This window comes from Scylla paramamosain, chromosome 6 (assembly GCF_035594125.1).
Source record: "Scylla paramamosain isolate STU-SP2022 chromosome 6, ASM3559412v1, whole genome shotgun sequence".
NCBI classification, from domain to species: domain Eukaryota; kingdom Metazoa; phylum Arthropoda; class Malacostraca; order Decapoda; family Portunidae; genus Scylla; species Scylla paramamosain.
This window is the reverse complement of record NC_087156.1, coordinates 21486997-21503177: the sequence shown is the minus strand read 5'-3', so window position 1 is coordinate 21503177 and position 16181 is coordinate 21486997. Positions and strand designations below refer to the sequence as shown.

The 16181-nt window shown below is 40.3% G+C and overlaps 1 long non-coding RNA gene across 1 annotated transcript in view; it reads right to left on the bottom strand.

The window, feature by feature from the left end:
- Positions 1 to 2636: 2636 nt before the first annotated feature.
- The window catches only part of LOC135101393 (uncharacterized), a 26160-nt gene continuing 12615 nt past the window's right edge, over positions 2637 to 16181 (bottom strand). Inside the window, exons 2-4 of the long non-coding RNA XR_010269253.1 lie at positions 4331 to 4388; positions 3086 to 3185; positions 2637 to 3006 (exon numbers count right to left, since the gene is read on the bottom strand). This is a non-coding gene — a long non-coding RNA (uncharacterized LOC135101393). The remainder of the gene's footprint in view (positions 3007 to 3085; positions 3186 to 4330; positions 4389 to 16181) is intronic.

The following is a 16181-nucleotide window of genomic DNA, read 5'->3' as shown; positions in this document are numbered from 1 at the left end:
GGAAGAGCAGTGGGAGCAGGGAGGAGGGTAAGGAGAAGAGGAGGAGGAGGAGAACAAGAACGAGAAGAACAAGAACATGAACAAAAGCAACAACAAGATCAAGATCAAACACAAGAAGAAAAAGGAGAAAGAGACCGACAACAACAACAACAACAAAACACAACAAGGAGAAGAAAACAAGAGGAATAATAATAATAATAATAATAATAATAATAAGAAGGAAGAAGAAGAAGAAGAAGAAGAGAGAAGAAGAAGAAGAAGAAGAAGAAGAAGAAGAAGAAGAAGAAGAAGAAGAAGAAGAAAAGAAGAAGAAGAGAAGAAGAAGAAGAAGAAGAAGAAGAAGAAGAAGAAGAAGAAGAAGAAGAAGAAGAAGAAGAAGAAGAAGAAGAAGAAGAAGAAGAAGAAGAAGAAGAAGAAGAAGAAGAAGAAGAAGAAGAAGAAGAAGAAGAAGAAGAAGAAGAAGAAGAAGAAGAAGAAGAAGAAGAAGAAAGAACAACAACAACAACAACAACAACAACAACAACAACAAGAGGAAGAAGAAGAAAACAAGAAAACAACAATAAGGAGAAAAGAAGAAGAAGAAAGAAGAAGAAGAAGAAGAAGAAGAAGAAGATGAAGAAGAGGAAGAAGAAGAAGAAAAAAAGAGACAAGCACGGAGGGAGAAAGAAATATGACGGTCGTTACATGCATAAAAAAACAAAAATACGTTTTATCTGATTAAAAAAGAAAGAAAGGGGAGAGGGAGAGGAGATGGGGAGGAGAAGAAGGTCGTTGACTTGAAAGAGGAAATGAGAACGAGAACTGGACTGTGCGGGGAAGGAAGGAAGGAAGGAAAGAAGGAAGGAAGACGCCACATATTTTTCCACCAATAGTATAACAAAAGGAAAAGCAATTGCCTGCATAAATTAGCTTTTCCCTTTGTGTGTGTGTGTGTGTGTGTGTGTGTGTGTGTGTGTGTGTGTGTGTGTGTGTTGTGTGTGTGTGTGTGTGTGTGTGTGTGTGTGTGTGTCTGTGTGTGTGTACGTGTATTTGATTTTCATACAGAAGCAACTCTTTTGTAACATGGTATATGTATGTATACCTCATCTCTGTCCACCTGACCACTGACACACACACACACACACACACACACACACACACACACAAAAGGAAAATATTATAACCAGCGGCAAATGTCAAGCAAAGTGACCCAAATGCATAGGAAAGAGCACACACCGCCCACTCCCACTCCTCCCACACAACTCAAAAAGAATACCTAAAATATAATCTTCATAAGGCAACGAGGGGATCCACTGCAGGGCGCCAATTTTTACTCCTACACCGAATTACGTGAAGAAAGAAAAAAAAAAAAAAGAAATGTTATACTGATTGGAGGTATTTTTTTCTTTTTTTTTCTTTTTTTCCTTCTTTTCTTGTTACTGAAGGTGAATAAATAAAGTAAGAGACTCGTACATAATAAAGAGTATATGTATATGTACGTAAGTATGTACTGCTAGCACCATAATCACACACACACACACACACACACACACACACACACACACACACTCTCTCTCTCTCTCTCTCTTACCCACACATACATACGAGTACAACGCTATTTTCTTTTCTTTGGCAAGTGCAGTTTTACATTGTAGACTCATAAACACCTTTCACAAGAGACAAGTGGCGGAGAGAGGCAGAAAAAGAAAACAGTGAGCAGTGTGTTTCGGAGTCCACCTCCAGGACGGGATCGTAAAGGCTGCCGGTAAATCCTCACAGTCCGCTTTTGAGACGAGTAAATGTGAAAGAGAAGAAGAGAGTGATTAGCGAGTGGGAAGATCATGCTGGAGAAGAGCGGGAGGAGCTAGAGGGAAGGGAAGTAGAAGACGTAATTTTTAAGTGTAATTGTTTATGGGAAGAGAACCACTGACAGACAACAGGTTAAAGGAAACGGTAATTGTTTATGGAAAGAGAGCCACTGACAGACAACAGGATTAAGGAAACAAAGGGAGAACAAAGGACGATGAGGCAAGTGACGTCTGAATTCACAACATTGCATTTCAACACTTGTGTGAATTCAATTTAGGATCATTTCGTGTTCTCTCTCCCTCACCCCACCTCGTCCCCTCAGTCTTTCGGCTTAACTGTCTGTTGTCACATTTTCCTTTTTAAATTAGATCGAGTACTGGCCAATGATAACAATAAAAGTTAAATATTGAAAATGTTCAATGAAGGTCCTTATAGACTACAAAAAAAGCATCATCCAAAATTTGAGAAGTATCTTGTCTTAGTGTATCTTAAGTTTAATACATTGTCTGATCCTTCTGTTCTTTTCATAACAAGACAATAAGAGCTCAACTTTCCTGCCAACTACACACAACTTTCCTACTAACTATCTTTTCCATTATGGCATTTATACTCAAAGGATTCTTACGCTCCTCTTCAATGGAAACTCTCCATGTACTGAGAATCTTCAATGAAAAGCTTTGGTATCACCTCTTGATCTGTCAGTTCCAGAGCTGTTGAGCGTAAAAATAAAATCTTTCTCAAAACTGTTCCTTTGTTTCTTTTATAATTATGATTGACTTTTTATAAAAGGTAAATGCTAGCATCACTATTCATTACTTGTAGGGAAAGGTGTCAAAAAATCCTATCAGTCACCTGGTATAACTGCTTTAATGAACTAGATGTAATTGAGTTTCCAAAGTTTTACAGGAAGGTTTGATGGAGACACTGTATGTATCTCAATTTATCGAGTTTCCCAGGCTGCGTGAATGTTAAATGATATCTTGAACTTCATTACTCCATCACTTTGGTATCTTAAGTTTAATACATTGTCTGATCCTTCTGTTCTTTTCATAACAAGACAATAAGAGCTCAACTTTCCTGCCAACTACACACAACTTTCCTACTAACTATCTTTTCCATTATGTCTCGGATCACCTGACGTCTTTGAGTCCCATGCGTCCCTCACTGCTGTTGTCGTGTTTGAAAGATTTCCAAACTCGTCATTCACACCGATCTTTTCTGATGGAATAAAGGCAGATAAGACCTCACGGACTTTGATCAGTAAAGTAAACTATTTCACAGCTCTTACTGGCCTTACCTCAGCATCTTTTTCGTATTTTCAAGATTCTTCTCCCTTTGTGCAGTAATGTGTCAGGTATTGGGCACTTAAAAATTCACATCAGTCCTTTTATCACATCCTGAGAAAAAAAAAAATGCAATTATAGCACCGGGATATGATACCAAGTCTATACTTCATCCTGAAACATACTACTGAAGGGAAGGGAAGGAAGCGTAGCGTGATTATGGAGATGGAGTTTTGTTGGATTAAGAGATCGAGGCAGGAGGAAGATGAATAATTGAAAAACAGGTGATGAAAGAAGATGAGATGAAGAGAGACATGAGTGATGAATGAACGGGTGAGCAAAGAAGATAAGATGAAGAGAAAGATGAGTGATGAATCAACAGATGATAAAAGAAGATAAGGTGAAGAGAAAGACGAATGCTGAATGATCAGATGAGGAAAGAATATAAGATGAAGAGAAAGATGAATGATGAATGAGCGATGAGAAGGCAGGGAAGTTCTGGAAAAAAGATGGATGATAAAAAAAAAAAGAGGCAGAGTAGGAATTACAGTGAAAATGAGAAAAGATATGCATAAAAGAGAAGGCAAGGGATGAGGAATACATATTTTGGTGACTGGGCAGCGTGAAAGATATAGGGAAAGGACTGAAAGATTACGAATGTGACGGATGGGAGATGATGAATGGAACTGAGAGGGAAGGGTATGGCGAGGCGAGGAGTGCGGCGTGATAGAGAGAGGAAATGGTAATAAGAGGGAAGGAGAAAGGGTGATACGAGTAATTAAAGTTGAAAACAGTAAAGAAAAAAATTTGTAATAATAAATAAATAAATGAATTAAGTGTGCTTACCAAATTCTAAGACCACGTTTGCTTGGTGTCTTACTTCTGACGGAGTATCACTTGACGGGGCGGCTTTCTGCTAATCTTCGCTGTCCTTTAAGCTTTGACAGGACTGTTCTTTCAGAGGACAGCGAAGATTGAAGCGAAGAATGGTTTTCAGACTTGATGAGTTCGACTATTAAGAATATTTGGAACTTGTTTTGAATCCCCCTTTCTTGTGTGGGCAAAAAACTTTGAAGAATTTTACCCCGTTCATTATCTAAACACGAGATTCGCATAAAACTAGAGCAATGGGCGGGCCAACGAACGAGTAAAAATCCAGAAATACCCGAAAAAATAAATGTCGGGCATTATTGAACGATTCAAGACATTTAAATATGAAAAACAAGAAAGCAGCAATACATACAACCACTTTTCTTTACCTTCCGCCGCTGGTGTACTGTGCAGGCGCTGGCTACACCATGTGGCTCACCACCAGTCCTGTGAAATAAAAGAACGATGACAACAACACAGAGCCACAGCAGCAGCAGCAGCAGCACACCACGCACTGAATTAACCTTTAATCATGCCTTCCATATAAATAGGTGAAAGAATGGAAATAAACAAAATAAATAAACAAAACCTTAGTCATTAATCCGTGGCAAATTATTAATCCGTTCATTAAGTTCAATTTGATTCGGACATAAAACTTGCTACATTTTGCAACACCACTACTTGGGGCAACTTTGTGTCTAGTGAGTGAGATAAAATTACACTGAACATTACTTAACAAGAGACCAGAGATAGAGAGGTAAGGGGTAGGAAGAGTTCGAAGAATGCAATCAGGTGATGTTGATGTGAGGTGGAAGAGCACCGAGGGGAATGAGGTGTCTGGGGAAATAAGATAGTAAGGAAGGAACAAAAGCCACTGGGAGGAGGAAATAAATAGTGAAAGTGAAAGTATGGGAGGTTATTTATTTATTTATTTTTTACCCCTCTTTACTTTCAGTGAATCAAATCATCTTTATTTCCTTCCATCTTACCTTTACTTGACCTAACCACCTCATTCTCTCTCTCTCTTTCTCTCTCTCTCTCTCTCTCTCTCTCTCTCTCACTCTCTCTCTCTCTCTCTCTCTCTCTCTCTCTCCTCTCTCTCTCTCTCTCTCTCTCTCTCTCTCTCTCTTCAATATCAAAGGGAAAGAAAAGGTGAAAAAACGTTCAATATTCCCCTCTACTGCCTTTCAGTGCTTTTAAAGAACTATACATTCTCTCTCTCTCTCTCTCTCTCTCTCTCTCTCTCTCTCTCTCTCTCTCTCTCTCTCTCTCTCTCTCTCTCTCTCTCTCTCTCGTTCACACAGCTCACAAAGGCACAGCGATGGACAGTTCTCCTCTGATGGGTATTGACAAGTGAATGAACGAGTGAGTGAGTGAGAGTGAGGCAGGGAGGAGGGCAGAGAGTGAGAGGCAGTAGACAGGTATAGGGGAGGCGGGAACGAACGATATCCCATACGTATATTGGCCAGTTGACTCGTTATTTTGTCCCGGAGCGTTTTTCATCATTGCAGTAAAAGAGGAAAAGTGTGTGTGTGTGTGTGTGTGTGTGTGTGTGTGTGTGTGTGTGTGTGTGTGTGTGTGTGTGTGTGTGTGTGTGTGTGTGTGTGTGTGTGTAAAATAACCGACACACTTGTAAATGTTAGGTATATGAGAGAAACACAAAAACAGGACAAGAAAACAAGAAAAAAAAAAGGCTCACTTAAACTTTACAAATCAAGGAAAATTTTCTCTTCATTGTTATACCAATTAGCAGGAATTTAATGATGCATTCCCTATCTTTTTTAGTACAGATAATGATTGGAAAGCACTGCAAAGAGATACATTATTTCTAATGGGACACTTATATGCACTTTTCTCAAGCAGCCTTCCTTAATTCCCCTACTGATGATTCTCTTCTTTCTTTATTTTACCTTGAAAATGATGAAAGATTTGGAAAGAGCAGGCAAAGGAGGAAGGTGACGTAACATAAACATTTGTATTTTCTGTATAAACCTGTGACGGTCTTCATTTTAGTGGCGTTTGTGCAATACGTAAAACACAGTGTGGATATTAGCGCTGTTGACCGAGAGCAAAAAATTACTACCATTAATATTTATCTCCTGAATTTGAATTATAGTTGTTTTTTTTTATTAGTTCTCTCTCTCTCTCTCTCTCTCTCTCTCTCTCTCTCTCTCTCTCTCTCTCTCTCTCTCTCTCTCTCTCTCTCTCTCTCGCTCAGCCACTCATTCCTCCCCGTTCCTCTGTCATGCATCAAAATTTGCCTCTTGAACTTCACAACAGAAGAAAATAAGGGAAGATGCAAGAAGCCAGGAAGCCAACACATGATAGTGGCTCTATAAAACATCCATATATATATATATATATATATATATATATATATATATATATATATATATATATATATATATATATATATATATATATATATATATATATATATATATATATATAAAACCAATCATGCCTGTCCATGGATTTATCTGATCTTTCAAATTTCTTATACCAACAACATGATTACTGAGTCCATTCCAGTCATCTATCACTCTATTTGGCAACCAATTTCTTCGTATCTCATTTCAAAATCTAATTTAACCATCATTACCATAAATTTTCACGACTAACTTATCTGCTTTATCATAGATTTTTACGAGATCTTGAGTACTAATAAAAGCAAAGGAACCACGCGAGGAACAAGGAATGAGAGAGTTAAGTTGAGTAGTCGTCACTGGAAACAAGGAAAGCATGAACATAAATAGGAACATCAAGATAATAAGAGAAGCAATACCGACAGGGTTGCCAAACACTAACAGCAACCAGTGTAGTAAGAACCCGCTATGTTCTCAGAAACCATGCCGCGCTTCGCCTGGCTCCTGTCACGTGTCTCTGTAGTCAAGTTACCCCGCCGCATACCGGAGACTTTTCCTGAATAGAGTGCAGTGGCTTAAGTACTGACCAAACAAATGCTGCGATTATTAATGACAAAAGAAAAAAGAGAAGAGAGTCGTGAAAAAAAAAAAATGAACCCGATTTATTTTCTTTAACTAGAGAAGAGGAACAGGAAGGACTCGGAGCAACTGGAGGAAGAGGGGGAAGAGGAGGAGGAGGAATGAGTATTACAGTAAGAAAAACGAAGCACAAGATGGAAAAACACAATCCCTCTCCTTGACCAATCTCGGACATGCCATTAGAAAGAGGAGAAGGAGAAGAGGAAGAAAGAGGAGAGAGGGAGAAGGAGAGGAAGGAGTTTACGAGGAAGTGATGATATCAGACGCTGCCATGAATGAAGGAATGAATAAACAAGACGTCAAGGCGACTGGGAGGGCTAACGGAAATTTGAATGAACTAAGAGGTGGAGGAGGAGGAGGAGGAGGAGGAGGAGGAGGAGGAGGAGGAGGAGGAGAAGTGTAGGACGAGGTCATCAAATGTTTTCCTACAAGGCTAAACTTTAGAAAACGTAAGTGCAGATCATGAGAGAGAGAGAGAGAGAGAGAGAGAGAGAGAGAGAGAGAGAGAGAGAGAGAGAGAGAGAGAGAGAGAGAGAGAGAGAGAGAGAGAGAGAGAGAGAGAGAGAGAGAGAGAGAGAGAGAGAGAGAGAGAGAGAGAGAGAATAATATGATACACAGCCTGCCATGATTTGTTAGCATTTCCATAAAGCCTAACAGTCCGGGATGCCAAAGGGAAACGAAATCCTAGAATCTCTCTCTGTGGATGTGTGTGTGTGTGTGTGTGTGTGTGTGTGTGTGTGTGTGTGTGTGTGTGTGTGTGTGTGTGTGTGTGTGTGTGTGTGTGTGTGTGTGTGTGTGTTTAAGTATGATGGATAAAGATTAATAGCAGCCTGGGTACAATGAATGACACACACACACACACACACACACACACACACACACACACACACACACACACACACACACACACACACACAAAGGTTGACGCATCTGTGTGATACAACTGAATAAACACAATTCGGTAAAGAGACACACAGATAACCAAGTTTCTTCACCAGGTGTTGTCACTCCAACAAAGCCACACCCTCCGTTCTCATACATACAGATTGAAAGGACGTCTGCTATTATTATTTATTAGTATAGAGACAGCTGCTGCAACCTAACCTAACACACACATAAGCAAGTTTCTCCACCAGGTGCTGTCAATTCAATAAACACCTTCCGTTCTAATACATACAAACTGTAAGAACGTTGAATGGTATTAGTATAGAGATAGCTGCTGTAACTTAACCTAACCTAACCTCAAGAGATTTACATAGACGCCAAAGGAATATCAGAACGCGTACATAATTCGTCAGTACAGTGAGTGAAAATCAGTAAAAGTGAAATAAAGATATCCTGTGAAAAAAAAAAGAGTGAATGGAAAGAAGGACTATAAAAAAGGGAACATAAAAGGAGTGAATATATCTGGACTGCATAGTGAAAAGCTAATCTGAGGAGGGGGGAAAAGAAAGTCTATAGAAAATGCACATGAATTGATTGAATAGTGACGGAACACCTGACAAAATAAAAAAAAAAAGTCATGTGAATGGACTGCAGTGAGAGAGAGAGAGAGAGAGAGAGAGAGAGAGAGAGAGAGAGAGAGAGAGAGAGAGAGAGAGAGAGAGAGAGAGAGAGAGAGAGAGAGAGAGAGAGAGAGAGAGAGAGATAACACACGGATTATTCAAGAGTTAAAAAATAAAACATACGAGAAAACTATAAAAGGACAAATATAAAAATAGAACACATACGAATAAACTTGTTGATTAAAAAAAAAAGTCATGGAAGAAAAAAAAAGAAAAGGCGAGTTACGAATATAATTATAAAAAGTAAACAAAACAGAGACGAAAGAAAATGAAGATGCTGATGCTGATGTGAGAAATTGAGAAGACTGTACGAGGAAAAAAATATATATGATGCGGAGTGTGTAAACGTGAACGAACATGCTCTTGACACACAGACAAACATACACAAACAAATAAGTTAAGTGATACCGCGAAGGGATTCAGCTAATTAGATACACTCAAGTTTTTAAAAATCTCTCTCTCTCTCTCTCTCTCTCTCTCTCTCTCTCTCTCTCTCTCTCTCTCTCTCTCTCTCTCTCTCTCTCTCTCTCTCTCTCTCTCTCTCTCTCTCATAAGGAGGAGGAAGAGGAGGAGGAGAAGTAAGGAAGAGTAAAGAGGAAGAGAAGAAAGAGAACAACAAAAAGAAAACAACAACAACAAGCGAAGCATACACACACACACACACACACACACACACACATACACACTCACACACACTCAAGTTCATTATTCTGGTACACACAGCTATTTACGGCATCTGTAGGAAAAATGCAACCGAACGATGTAGAATACACAATAATTCTTGTCATTAGTATCTGAATATACTTTGATGCATTGGAATAAAATAACTATTGTCGTGTGCAGTATTATTTTGGTAAGCTGGAAACCACCACGCCTACCCTTGCCTATTCTTAGCTCCAACGAAGTATAATACAGTATAGATTACGCTGGAGATGTGCATTGCATAGAAAATAAATGGACAATAATAAGGTAACAACAACGACCCAAGGCAAGGAGGAACAACAAAAAAACAACAACAACAACAACAACAACAATAACAACAGACTTTTTCAAATTCATTTATTTATGCATCTATTCATTTTACGTCCTTGTTACCCCTAACGAATCAGGGGCAGGTCGGAGCCTCCTAACGAAGGACTTTGATTTTAGCATTTGGAAACCGCTACTCCGAGTGGATGCCCTTCCTAACCTCGGAACGTGGCTAGGATTCGAACCTGTGCGCTTCAGGACCCACCATCAGGCCCTACATGCGCATGAAATCCTGACAATCGTATACATAAATAAGAAAAATAGATAAATAAATAAATATATGAGTAATTAAGTAAGTAAAATTTTGTAGCAGCCCCTGACAATCTTTTACGTAAAAATAGGTAAATGAATAAAATGAATGAACGAATGAATAAATAGATAAAAATTGCAGCAGCCCTATAAATAAATGGCCTATATCATATTCATTACAATACATCTATTAATTCCACCAGAGCTTACCGCTACTAATCCCACGATATCTATCACTCAGTAAAAAACAATAAAAAAGAGTGCGATGATGTTTTTACTCCCTCCCCTTCTCTTCTCCCTTGCGTTCCTTTTTTTATGACCTTCGTAAGACGCTCCTCCGCAAGAACTTTATGTAAATCTTTCTTTTTATGCTCCACATCCGCCAAGAAACTTTATGTGCCCACGCGGATGTTGTTGTGGTTGGTGCTGAGCAAAAGATAACTAAGTTTTTTTTTTTTTTCATACGTTAAGTTAGGCAGAAGGCTTGATTAACAAACACGTACATGGATAAAGAGTTTTATCTCTTTACATCCAAAGGGTGCAACTTTAAACGCCAGAGAGATAACGAAACACAAAAAAGCAAAAGATGTTTCATACAGGGACTGCCACGTGTAGGCCTGATGGCTTTCTGTAGCTTCCCTTATTTTCTTATGTTCTAAAAGAATAACGAAACAATCAACGCTTAAAAGATAACTTTTTTTTTTTTTTTACTGTTAATGCATCAGCTTCCCAACAGAAACTCATCAAATTCAACGGAAAACAAAAGAGTAGTCTATTTTTCATGATCCCCCTCAGGCCACAGGTGATAAATAGTAAACTCCACAAGACTGTGTTAAGGGAAATGTTTAGAAAGCTGCTCGTCCCTCTCATTAGGCCGACATTCCTCTCCCTCAAGGCCAAGAAAGATGAGGCGCCGCGGGTGTTTACTGACCAATCTACAGGGTTGCCAATACGCACGCAGCGCCATCACAATGGACTGGAGCACTGGATAGTTGCGACACTTCTGCCATGAAAAGCTACGTTAAAATTACACAAAAATCTTGTAAAGAATAGTAAATAATTGTGTACAAGAACTGTGCTTTAATAAATGTTCAGAATCTCATGTGCGCATTTAGAAAACTGTGCGCAGTAAGTTCACTTCCTCTTGTAAGAAAAAAAGTACTTGGTGTATTTGCAGAACACGCACACTCGACCTACTTTCGCCCTGCCTCGAAAAAAATGAATAAGTAAATAAATAAATAAATAAAAATCAGCCAATATCTCAATTGAAAATTTTTACACAACTCTAATGTAAGTCTCTCCCAAAACCATTTCAACTTTTTTCTTAACGCTCCCCTTCTTGCTTACCTCCCCTCCTTGTTTACCTCCTTTCTTGCTTACCTCCTATCCTTGCTTACCATCACCCTTCTTGCTCACCTCACCCCCCCCCTTGCTTACCTCTCCTCCTTCTTGCTTACTTCCCCCTCCTTTCCTCCGTCAGTATCTCGCTCCTCAAGCCCCCAATATCCTACCCAACTGTTTTTTTAAGAGACTTACGTACGATAGAAGTGAAATCCTCCTGAGAGAAACTATATTATCAGCACAGGAGGAGGAGGAGGAGGAGGGATAAGTTATAAGTTGCATAAGTTACAGCTCCACCATAAGACATTGATTTCGTGTCAGCTAAAGGAAGGAAGCTTTACGAAGCACTAGCGTTGAGAAGTGATAACTCTCTCTCTCTCTCTCTCTCTCTCTCTCTCTCTCTCTCTCTCTCTCTCTCTCTCTCTCTCTCTCTCTCTCTCTCTCTCTCTCTCTCTCTCTCTCTCTCCAAAAAACTAAGAGGTGATGAAGAGTGAAAAAAATGTTTAACAGTGAAGGGGTTAATACGTGAAGCCACAGTTGTGAAAGGGTCAAAGATCTTATTCCCTAACACTTTGTCGCCTTATCTGACATTCAACAGGCTGCATAGGAAGTTCCAGGGGTTTTCTACTGTGTTTTCGTCCTGATAGTATAACAACGAAAAGGAAAACATCTATGAAAGCTTTTAAAAACATTCGTAAGGAGAGAAATGTGGGAGACAACCACACGCAGGGAATCGATAACAGTTTCTTTTTACGTGAAGATGGACGGAGAACGAAAATAGAGAAATAAATAAACGACTAAGTTAGGGGATACATAACTAAAGTTCAATTACCGATCAGTACAAAAAGTAAAGTTGAAAAGAAAGTTTTAAAAGACCTTAGCTATTTTTAGTTCCTGCAGTGTCTTTATACGCCACGCTTGGATAGACCCTAAGCTTCCTTGCCTCAGGAACAACAAAAGAGGCGCTCCTCGTAAACCTTGAACTCGCAATCTCAGCATGACTCCCACGCCAAGACTCCCACCGCCTGCAGGCATCGTGCGCTGACCGACTGGACAGCACGAGACATGTGACACCCACCACAAAGGAATACAAAGAAAGAACAGCGAGCAGATCCGTTGACCTTTACGGAGCTGCTCTATGATACGGTACACTTTCTGAATCTGGAGTTGTAGGATAGTAAAGGCGAAGACTCCTCACTATTAAAGCGTATTTTGAAAGGTATCCCATGGAGCGTCAATAATACAAGCTACACTTTCTTATTTAACCTAGAGATGTGGAATAGTAAAGGTGAAGGCTCCTACCCACTACATCATACTTTGGAGGGCATCTTATAACGTGCCAGTAATAAACATACACAACAACAACAACAACAACAACAACAACAACAACAACAATGATGGAATCCAGTGGTGATGAAAACATGAGCAAAGGCAACATTACATAATTTATTCCCGACTAGCTTCGTTTTACAGCTTCTTCAGAGGCATGCCAACTCAGCGCCAATCCGACATCTATGTGGATACGCAGGGAGACGAAGCTATCAAAATAAATATTGGTTGCGCTTTGTATTGTTATTCTTCTGTAAAATTAAACTGGTCATGTATAAACTTCGGTTCCCATTCCCTTATTTCCATCACAACTGGATTCTACGAGTCATAAAAATACTTCAACAACAACAACAACAACAACAACAACAACAACAACAACAACAACATAAACTTCTCTCCTCTAACTGACTGTCTTCAGCCTCTCTCTCTCTCTCATCGCCGCAATGTTGCATCTCTAGCTGTCTTCTACCGCTATTTTCATGCTAACTGCTCTTCTGATCTTGCTAACTGCATGCCTACCAACCTCCCGCGGCCTCGCTGCACAAGACTTTCTTCTTTCACCCCTATCCTGTCCACCACTCTAACGCAAGAGTTAACCAGTATTCTCAATCATTCATCCCTTTCTCTGGTAAACTCTGGAACTCCCTGCCTGCTTCTGTATTTCCATCTTCCTATGACTTGAATTCCTTCAAGAGGGAGGTTTCAAGACACTTATCCTTCAATTTTTGACTACCGCTTTGGACCCTTTTATGGGACTGGCATTTCAGTGGGCTTTTTTTTTCGGATTTTTTTTGCCCTTGGCCAGTGTCCCTCCTACATAAACAACAACAACAACAACAACAACAACAACAATAATAATAATGAATTACAATCACGATAATGTTCATGTCTTCACACACTGTACTTTATGGGGTTTAATGTGTGTGTCTGTATGTGTGTGTGTGTGTGTGTGTGTGTGTGTGTGTGTGTGTGTGTGTGTGTGTGTGTGTGTGTGTGTGTGTGTGAGCGCAGTACTCACAATAATGGATGTATCGTTTCAAGCCGCCGCTGCCTCTCCTCCTTCTCCTCCTTCTCCTCCTCCTCTGTTTATCCTTATCTTCTCTCTCTCCCTCTCTCTTCCCGCCCCTCCATCACTCGCTTTCCTGCATGGGACTGTCATATACATCGTTCGTCACTTCATAGTAGCATTATACTGCCCCGAATCCATCCTCTTCACTGCTCTTTTTTATTCTCTCTCTCTCTCTCTCTCTCTCTCTCTCTCTCTCTCTCTCTCTCTCTCTCTCTCTCTCTCTCTCTCTCTCTCTCTCTCTCTCCTCGAATCTTCTCTTACGCTTTGTTTTCCTTTGTATTTATTTACCCTTTACTCTTGTTCTTGTTATTCCTCTTCCTCTTTCTTATCCTTATTTTCTTATCTCTCCAGCATACTCGTTGTGATGCTTATTTTTCCTCCTCCTCCACTTCATCATTATCTTCCTTTCTCCTCGTCCTTCCCCTCCTCTTCCTCTTCCTCCTTTGTTTTTGTCCTTCACATCTTTCTATTTCTGTTCCCGTTCCTTGTCCTCACTCTTTTCTTTTCCTCTTTCTCCTTATTTTTTTCTCTCTCCATTTCGTCTTATTATTCCTCTTTGTATTTCCTATTTTTTTCTTTTTTCATCTCCTCATTCTCTTCCTCCTCCTCTTTTTTTTTTCTTTTTGTCCTTTTATTTTCTTCCTTTTTTTCCTCCTCTTCCGTCTCGTTCTTTCTCATTATACTTCTTAACTTAACCTATTTTCCCGTCTCTGCCTTCTCCCTTCTTTTCCTTCTCCTCCTCCTCCTCCTCCTCCTCTTCTTCCTCCTCTTCTACACCAGATCTTCAGAGAGGTTTGGTGGGGAGCAGGTATGATAATGATAAACGCACAATCTAAGCTGTATTGATCTCTCTCTCTCTCTCTCTCTCTCTCTCTCTCTCTCTCTCTCTCTCTCTCTCTCTCTCTCTCTCTCTGATGCGCTCTATCTCAATATTCAGCACCATGAATACATAAAATACAGCCCTGCAAATAGGATGGCAAGGAAAAAAGAGGAGGGTTAGGGAGACGGAGGAAAAGTCTCCCTCTACGGCGTATGGGATGAAAGGGAAATGGAGGAAAGGGGAGGAGAGGAGAGGAGAGGAGAGTGCGTACCAGAGGAGTGTAAAGGAATGGAACAGACGTGTGGGAGGGACGGGGAAGCGGGATAAGGCTAAGACTAGTATACTGAAACTTTTTACTCTCTCATCATGTCTGTTTTCAAAGGTCACAGATGAGCAGCCGGGTTCTCAAGAGCATTTCTCCTATTAGTTACGTACATATCTTGTTGATCCGTCACTAGAAACGTAAAAGCACCATTAAAAAAATAAATAAAAAAACAACTTCGACTAGAGACCCTTTGAAAGTAGTTGGCGGTGCGGCGCAGAAGCGTTTCAGAATGTGGTCCTGAGGTTAAAATATAACTGAATGAGAGAGAGACTTCAAAACGACGGGCAAAAGTAAAAGAGGGGAAAAATATCATTGCGGAAATGCCGTTAAGGAAAGATATATTTCCAGGGAGCGCTTCCTGAAACATTCCCCGCGGCTCGTCTCGACTTCCAACCCTTTCCCTGCTAGACACATTTTCCCCTTTAACACCTATGACTTTCTAGACACTGTTTTTATGCTAAGCTCTCGAAAATACTTCCGTAGCGTGAAAAAGACAAAATTAACCTTCTATTTCCTCTCTTTCCTCTCGTGTGTCTCTATACAAACAATTTTTTAGTGTTAAGAAAGTTAGCGTGAGATAACCTTACCAATAAATAGCTAATTAATAGACTCTAGTGGAAGATATTCGAAATTTCCTATAGTAATAAAAAGAATTAATTGATAGACTCTAATGTGGAAGATATTCAGGTTTTTCTACCACAATAAAAGGACTAACCAATGGACTAGTGTGAAAAACATTCGAGTTTCCTAACGCTTTCATGATCCCAGTGGTAATTTCATAAGGATTTCACATCATTAGTAGGAAGAAAACACCAGTGAGAACCCTTCTAATCATTCACTTAACTTATGAAACCTTAAAGAGAAAACAAGGCACTCTAGTGGCAATTTAATAAGGATACCACAGCTTTGGGAGGAAGAAAACACCAGTGGTAACCCGACCAATCACTCGCGTAACTTATGAAACCTTAAGAGAAAACCATTGCCAAAGCATAAACCCCGATCTAGAACCACAAGGACTAGCGACGCGGCGGGAGAAGAAAGGAGAGGGGAGGGAAGGAGAGGGGAGTGGAGGGGAGGGGAGGGGAGGACACGGCTTGGCTTGGCTGGGAAAATGATGACGCAAGAGAGGGATGCGTGACGAAATCTGAGAAAAGGAAGAGTGGCGCGGGTTGTCTACACCATGGGCATTCCCGCTCGGCACGTGACAGACGGACGCACGCACCAGGAAATGACAGGAGGGGAGAATTAACCTTATCTGGAGGGGAGGAGGAGGCGGAGGAGGAAGAGGATTTGAGAAAGAGGAGAAGGAATGACACGAAGGGAGAGTCTTGTTTGGGGAAGGTTATCTGGGGTGTGTGTGGGAGGAGGAGGAGGAGGAGAGGAGGAGGAGGAGGAGGAGGAGGAGGAGGAAGAGGAAGAGGAAGAGGAAGAGGAAGGAGGAAGAAGAAGGAGGAAGAGGAGGAGGAGGAAGAGGAGGAGGGGAAGAGTTTGTGAAAGAAGGAAAGGAA